General features: G+C 46.5%; 1 long non-coding RNA gene across 1 annotated transcript; it reads left to right on the top strand.

Moving 5' to 3' along the window:
• Positions 1 to 405: 405 nt before the first annotated feature.
• On the top strand, positions 406 to 6,195 carry LOC112209427 (uncharacterized). The gene is made up of 3 exons (XR_002944152.3): positions 406 to 983; positions 2,954 to 3,054; positions 5,838 to 6,195. It is a non-coding gene; the product is annotated as an uncharacterized LOC112209427 (long non-coding RNA).
• Positions 6,196 to 7,093: the final 898 nt, after the last annotated feature.

Raw genomic sequence — 7,093 nt, forward strand, 5'->3', positions numbered from 1 at the left:
TATCAACCTGTTATATAACATGAAACATTTTTTCAGTGTTTATTCTCATTTTTTATCACCTGTATTTTCTTCTAAGTGGAGCAGGTGGAATGAGCCTTTCCTTTCTACCTTCCTCTCTCCCTCCATTTCTTTCTTCCCTCTTTCCTTCTTTTATTCCATCCTTCCTTGTTTCCTCTCTTCCTTTGTTTTCTTGTTTTAACCCTATAGCATATTTACTGAGTTTAATGCCATTTCTTTTTATGTTATTCACGATCGACATTCTATTTTACTCTGAGATGGATAGGTGACCATCTTCCAAATTGTGTCTGAGTTATTTGTTTCTTCCTTTACAGTGTCAGGGAGGAACATTTTGTAGCTTATCAACTTTTCTGAAGCCAAAAGGAAGGTTAGTGTCAGGCCTCTGAGCCCAAGCCAAGCCATCGCATCCCCTGTGACTTGCACGTATACACCCAGATGGCCTGAAGTAACTGAAGAATCACAAAAGAAGTGAATATGCCCTGCCCCACCTTAACTGATGACATTCCACCACAAAAGAAGTGTAAATGGCCAGTCCTTGCCTGAAGTGATGACATTACCTTGTGAAAGTCCTTTTCCTGGCTCATCCTGGCTCAAAAAGCTCCCCCACTGAGCAACTTGTGACCCCCACTCGTGCCCGCCAGAGAACCCCCTTTGACTGTAATTTTCCTTTACTTACCCAAATCCTATAAAACGGCCCCACCCTTATCTCCCTTCGCTGACTCTCTTTTCGGACTCAGCCTGCCTGCACCCAGGTGATTAAAAGCTTTATTGCTCACACAAAGCCTGTTTGGTGGTCTTTTCACACGGGGGTGCATGAAATTTGGTGCCGTGACTTGGATCGGGGGACCTCCCTTGGGAGATCAATCCCCTGTCTTCCTGTTCTTTGCTCCGTGAGAAAGATCCACCTACGACCTCAGGTCCTCAGACCGACCAGCCCAAGGAACATCTCACCAATTTTAAATCAGGTAAGCGGCCTCTTCTTACTCTCTTCTCCAACCTCTCTCACTGTCCCTCAACCACTTTCTCCTTTCCACTCTTCAATCTCTCCCTTCTCTTAATTTCAATTCCTTTCATTTTCTGAGAGAGACAAAGGAGACACGTTTTATCCGTGGACCCAAAACTCCGGCGCCGGTCACGGACTGGGAAGGCAGCCTTCCCTTGGTGTTTAATCATTTCAGGGGCGCCTCTCTGATTATTCACCCACGTTTCAAAGGTGTCGGACCACGCAGGGACGCCTGCCTTGGTCCTTCACCCGTAGCGGCAAGTCCCGCTTTTCTGGGGAAGGGGCACGTACCCCAACCCCTTCTCTCCTTGTCTCTACCCCTTCTCTGCTTTTCTGGGGGACAGGGCAAGTACCCCAACCCCTTCTCTCCTTGTCTGTACCCCTTCTCTGTTTTTCTGGGGGAGGGGCAAGTACCCCTCAACCCCTTCTCCTTCACCCTTAGCGGCAAGTCCCGCTTTTCTAGAGGAGGGGCAAGTACCCCAACCTCGTATCTCTGTGCGCCAATCCCTTATTTCTGTGCCCCAACCTCTTATATCTCTGCACCCCAATCCCTTATTTCCATGCCCCGACCTCTTATCTCTGCACCCCAATCCCTTATTTCCGTGCCCCGACCCCTTATTTCTGCACCTCATCCCTTATTTCCATGCCCCAACCTCTTCTCTCTGTGCCCCAACCCCTTTTCCCACTTTTCTGGAAGGTAAGATCCCCCGAACCCCTTCCCTCCTTTTCTCTAGGCTTGCTTCTTTCACTATGGGCAAACTTCCACCCTCCATTCCTCCTTCTACTCCCTTGGCCTGTGTTCTCAAAAACTTAAAACCTCTTTAACTCACACCTGACCTAAAACCTAAATGCCTTATTTTCTTCTGCAATGCCACTTGACCCCAATACAAACTCGACAGTAGTTCCAAATAGCCAGAAAATGGCACTTTGAATTTTTCCATGCTGCAAGATCTAAATAATTCTTGTCGTAAAATAGGCAAACGGTCTGAGGTGCCTGATGTCCAGGCATTCTTTTACACATCAGTCCTTTCCTAGTCTCTGTGCCCAGTGCAACTCGTCCCAAATCTTCCTTCTTTCCCTCCCGCGTGTCCCCTCAGTACCAACCCCACGTGTCACTGAGTCTTTCTAATCTTCCTTTTCTACAGACCCATCTGACCTCTCCCTTCCTCCCCAGACTGCTCCTCACCATGCCGAGCTAGGTCCCAATTCTTCCTCAGCCTCTGCTCCTCCACCCTGTAATCTTTTTATCACCTCCCCTCCTCACACCTGGTCCAGCTTACAGTTTCATTCCATGACTAGCCCTACCCCACCTGCCCAGCAATTTACTCTTAAAAAGGTGGCTAGAGCTAAAGGCATAGTCAAGGTTAATGCTCCTTTTTCTTTATCCCAAATCAGAGAGCGTTTAGGCTCTTTTTCATCAAATATAAAAATCCAGACTTGTTTGGCAGCAACCCTGAGACACTTTACAGACCTAGACCCTAAAAGGTCAAAAGGCAGTCTTATTCTCAAAATACATTTTATTACCCGACATTAATAAAACATTAAATAAAACTCCAAAAATTAAATTCCGGCCCTCAAACCCCACAACAGGATTTAATTAACCTCGCCTTCAAGGTGTAGGATAATAGAAAAAAGTTGCAATTCCTTGCCTCCATGGTGAGACAAACCCCAGCCACATCTCCAGCACACAAGAACTTCCAAATGCCTGAACCACAGCGGCCAGGCGTTCCTCCAGAACCTCCTCCCACAGGAGCTTGCTACACGGGCTGGCAATCTGGCCACTGGGCCAAGGAATGCCCGCCGCCCGGGATTCCTCCTAAACCGTGTCCCATCTGTGTGGGACCCCACTGGAAATCGGACTGTTCAACTCACCTGGCAGCCACTCCCAGAGCCCCTGGAACTCTGGCCCAAGGCTCTCTGACTCCTTCCCAGATCTTCTCGGCTTAGCAGCTGAAGACTGACACTGCCCAATGGCCTCGGAGCCCCCTAAACCATCACGGACGTTGAGCTTGGGGTAACTCCCGCAGTGGAAGGTAAGTCCATCCCCTTCTTAATCAATACGGAGGCTACCCACTCCACATTACCTACTTTTCAAGGGCCTGTTTCCCTTGCCTCCATAACTGTTGTGGGTATTTACGGCCAGGCTTCTAAACCTCTTAAAACTCCCCAACTCTGGTGCCAACTTAGACAATACTCTTTTAAGCACTCCTTTTTAATTATCCCCACCTGCCCAGTTCCCTTATTAGGCTGAGACACTTTAATTAAATTATCTGCTTCCCTGACTATTCCTGGACTACAGCTATATCTCATTGCCGCTCTTCTTCTCATTCCAAAGCCTCCTTTGAGTCCTCCTCTTGTGTCCCCCCACCTTAACCCACAAGTATAAGATACCTCTACTCCCTCCTTGGCGACCGATCATGCACCCCTTACCATCTCATTAAAACCTAATCACCCTTACCCCACTCAACGCCAATATCCCACCCCGCAGCATGCTTTAAAAAGATTAAAGCCTGTTATCACTCGCCTGCTACAGCATGGCCTTTTAAAGCCTATAAACTCTCCTTACAATTCCCCCATTTTACCTGTCCTAAAACCAGAAAAGCCTTACAAGTTAGTTCAGGATCTGCGCCTTATCAACCAAATTGTTTTGCCTATCCACCCTATGGTGCCAAACCCATATACTCTCCTATCCTCAATACCTGCCTCTACAACCCATTATTCCGTTCTAGATCTCAAACATGCTTTCTTTACTATTCCTTTGCACCCTTAATCCCAGCCTCTCTTCGCTTTCACTTGGACTGACCCTGACACCCATCAAGCCCAGCAAATTACCTAGGCTGTACAGCCACAAAGCTTCACAGACAGCTCCCATTACTTCAATCAAGCCCAAATTTCTTCCTCATCTGTTACCTATCTCGGCATAATTCTCATAAAAACACACGTGCTCTCCCTGCCAATCGTGTCCGACTGATCTCTCAAACCCAAGCACCTTCTATAAAACAACAACTCCTTTCCTTCCTAGGCATGATTAGTGCGGTCAGAATTCTTACACAAGAGCCAGGACCGCACCCTGTAGCCTTTCTGTCCAAACAACTTGACCTTACTGTTTTAGCCTAGCCCTCATGTCTGCGTGCAGCGGCTGCTGCTGCTTTAATACTTTTAGAGGCCCTCAAAATCACAAACTATGCTCAACTCACTCTCTACAGTTCTCATAACTTCCAAAATCTATTTTCTTCCTCATACCTGACGCATATACTTTCTGCTCCCCGGCTCCTTCAGCTGTACTCACTGTTTGTTAAGTCCCACAATTATCATTGTTCCTGGCCCAGACTTCAATCCGGCCTCCCACATTATTCCTGATACCACACCTGACCCCCATGACCGTATCTTTCTGATCCACCTGACATTCACATTTCCCCAGATTTCCTTCTTTCCTGTTCCTCACCCTGATCACGCTTGATTTATTGATGGCGGTTCCACCAGGCCTAATCGCCACACACCAGCAAAAGCAGGTTATGCTATAGTACAAGCCACTAGCCCGCCTCTTAGAACCTCTCATTTCCTTTCCATCGAGGAAATCTATCCTCAAGGAAATAACTTCTCAGTGTTCCATCTGCTATTCTACTACTCCTCAGGGATTATTCAGGCCCCCTCCCTTCCCTACACATCAAGCTTGAGGATTTGCCCCACCCAGGACTGGCAAATTAGCTTTACTCAACATGCCCTGAGTCAGATAACTAAAATACCTCTTAGTCTAGGTAGACACTTTCACTGGATAGGTTCAGGCCTTTCCTGTAGGGTCTGAGAAGGCCACTGCAGTCATTTCTTCCCTTCTGTCAGACATAATTCCTCAGTTTAGCCTTCCCACCTCAATATAGTCTGATAACAGACCAGCCTTTATTAGTCAAATCAGCCAGCAGCTTTTCAGGCTCTTAGTATTCAGTGAAACCTTTATATCCCTTAGGGTCCTCCATCTTCAAGAAAAGTAGAATGGACTAAAGGTCTTTTAAAAACACACCTCACCAAGCTCAGCCACCAACTTAAAAAGGACTGGACAATACTTTTACCACTTTCCCTTCTCAGAATTCAGGCCTGTCCTCGGAATGCTACAGGGTACAGCCCATTTGAGCTCCTGTATAGATGCTCCTTTTTATTAGGCCCCAGTCTCATTCCAGACACCAGAACTTAGACTGTGCCCCAAAAAAACTTGTCATCCCTACTATCTTCTGTCTAGTCATACTCCTATTCACCATTCTCAACTACTCATACATACCCTGCTCTTGTTTACACTGTTCTTCCAAGCCATCACAGCTGATATCTCCTGGTGCTATCCCCAAACTGCCACTCTTAACTCTTGAAGTAAATAAATAATCTTTGCTGGCAGGACTATGCTGAATCTCCTTAGGCGCTCTCTAATCAGATATCCTGAGTCATCCCAATTCTTAGACCTTTTATACCTGTTTTTCTCCTTCTGTTATTCCATTTAGTTTTTCAATTCATCCAAAACCGTATCCAGGCCATCACCAATCATTCTATACGACAAATGTTTCTTCTAACATCCCCACAATATCACCCCTTACCACAAGACCTCCCTTCAGCTTAATCTCTCCCACTCTAGGTTCCCACGCCACCCCTAATCCCGCTTGAAGCAGCCCTCAGAAACATGGCCCATTCTCTCTCCATACCATCCCCCAAAAATTTTCGCCTCCCCAACACTTCAACACTATTTTGTTTTGTTTTTCTTATTAATATAAGAAGGCAGGAATGTCAGGCCTCTGAGCCCAAGCCAAGCCATCGCATCCCCTGTGACTTGCAGGTATACACCCAGATGGCCTGAAGTAACTGAAGAATCACAAAAGAAGTGAATATGCCCTGCCCCACCTTAACTGATGACATTCCACCACAAAAGAAGTGTAAATGGCCGGTCCTTGCCTGAAGTGATGACATTACCTCGTGAAAGTCCTTTTCCTGGCTCATCCTGGCTCAAAAAGCACCCCCACTGAGCACCTTGCGACCCCCCCACTCCTGCCTGCCAGAGAACAAACCCCCTTTGACTGTAATTTTCCTTTACCTACCCAAATCCTATAAAACGGCCCCACCCTTATCTCCCTTCGCTGGCTCTCTTTTCGGACTCAGCCTGCCTGCACCCAGGTGATTAAAAGCTTTATTGCTCACACAAAGCCTGTTTGGTGGTCTCTTCACAGGGACGTGCATGAAAGTTAGGGGTAGAAGAAAGGATGGATTGAGGTTGTCCTCAGACTTTCCATGGTATCTGAGCTGTTTTCCTCTTCTGGAATTGTGTCTCATATGAAGTTCCTCTTCATTTGAGGTATAAATAATTCCTGTGTTGAGTGCTCTTATACTTTGGCCCATTTATTTATCACCTACCGAGGAGATAACACATCTCTGTCAACTCTGTTTTCTATTACTTTTTTCCTGTGCTCAAGTAATCCTCCTGTTTCAGCCTCCCAAGTAGCTGGGAGTACAGGTGCATGCCACTGTACCTGTCCTTGTTTTCCCTTTCCTTGTTTCACCAGTTTTCCCATCATGTTACCATTTTCTGTAGCGACTGTTTTATCTTTCCATTCTGCATGCTCCTTTTCAGAGTGACTTTGCTGCTCCCCCATCAACAGGCAGAGCCTGTTTCCGCATCCTCTGAATGTAGGCTAGCCTTGGGACTAGCTTTGGCCAACAGAATGTGGCAGAAGTGACATTTTGCATTTTATAAGTCATCCTTAGGAGGTTTGCAGCTTCTGCTTTAGGTTCCGAAAATGGAGCTCCTACCACTATGAAAAAAAGCTCAGGTTAAACTACTTGAATGTTGAGAGACTATCCAGTAGAGAGATCCAGGCTCACAGCCAGCACCAAGGTCTCATATGAGAGAGTAAGGCCATTTTATGCTCTCCAGTCCCAATAGAGCTACCAGATGACTGCTGCGGCACAAGTGACCCCAGAAAAGCCCATAAGAAGAACAACCTATATGAGCCCAGACAAGCCACAGAATCGTGAAAAATAGGAAATTGTGCAAAGCCAATAAATCGACATATGATTTGTTATGCAGCATTAGCTAAA

Source organism: Pan troglodytes, chromosome 5 (assembly GCF_028858775.2).
Source record: "Pan troglodytes isolate AG18354 chromosome 5, NHGRI_mPanTro3-v2.0_pri, whole genome shotgun sequence".
Lineage (NCBI taxonomy): Eukaryota > Metazoa > Chordata > Mammalia > Primates > Hominidae > Pan > Pan troglodytes.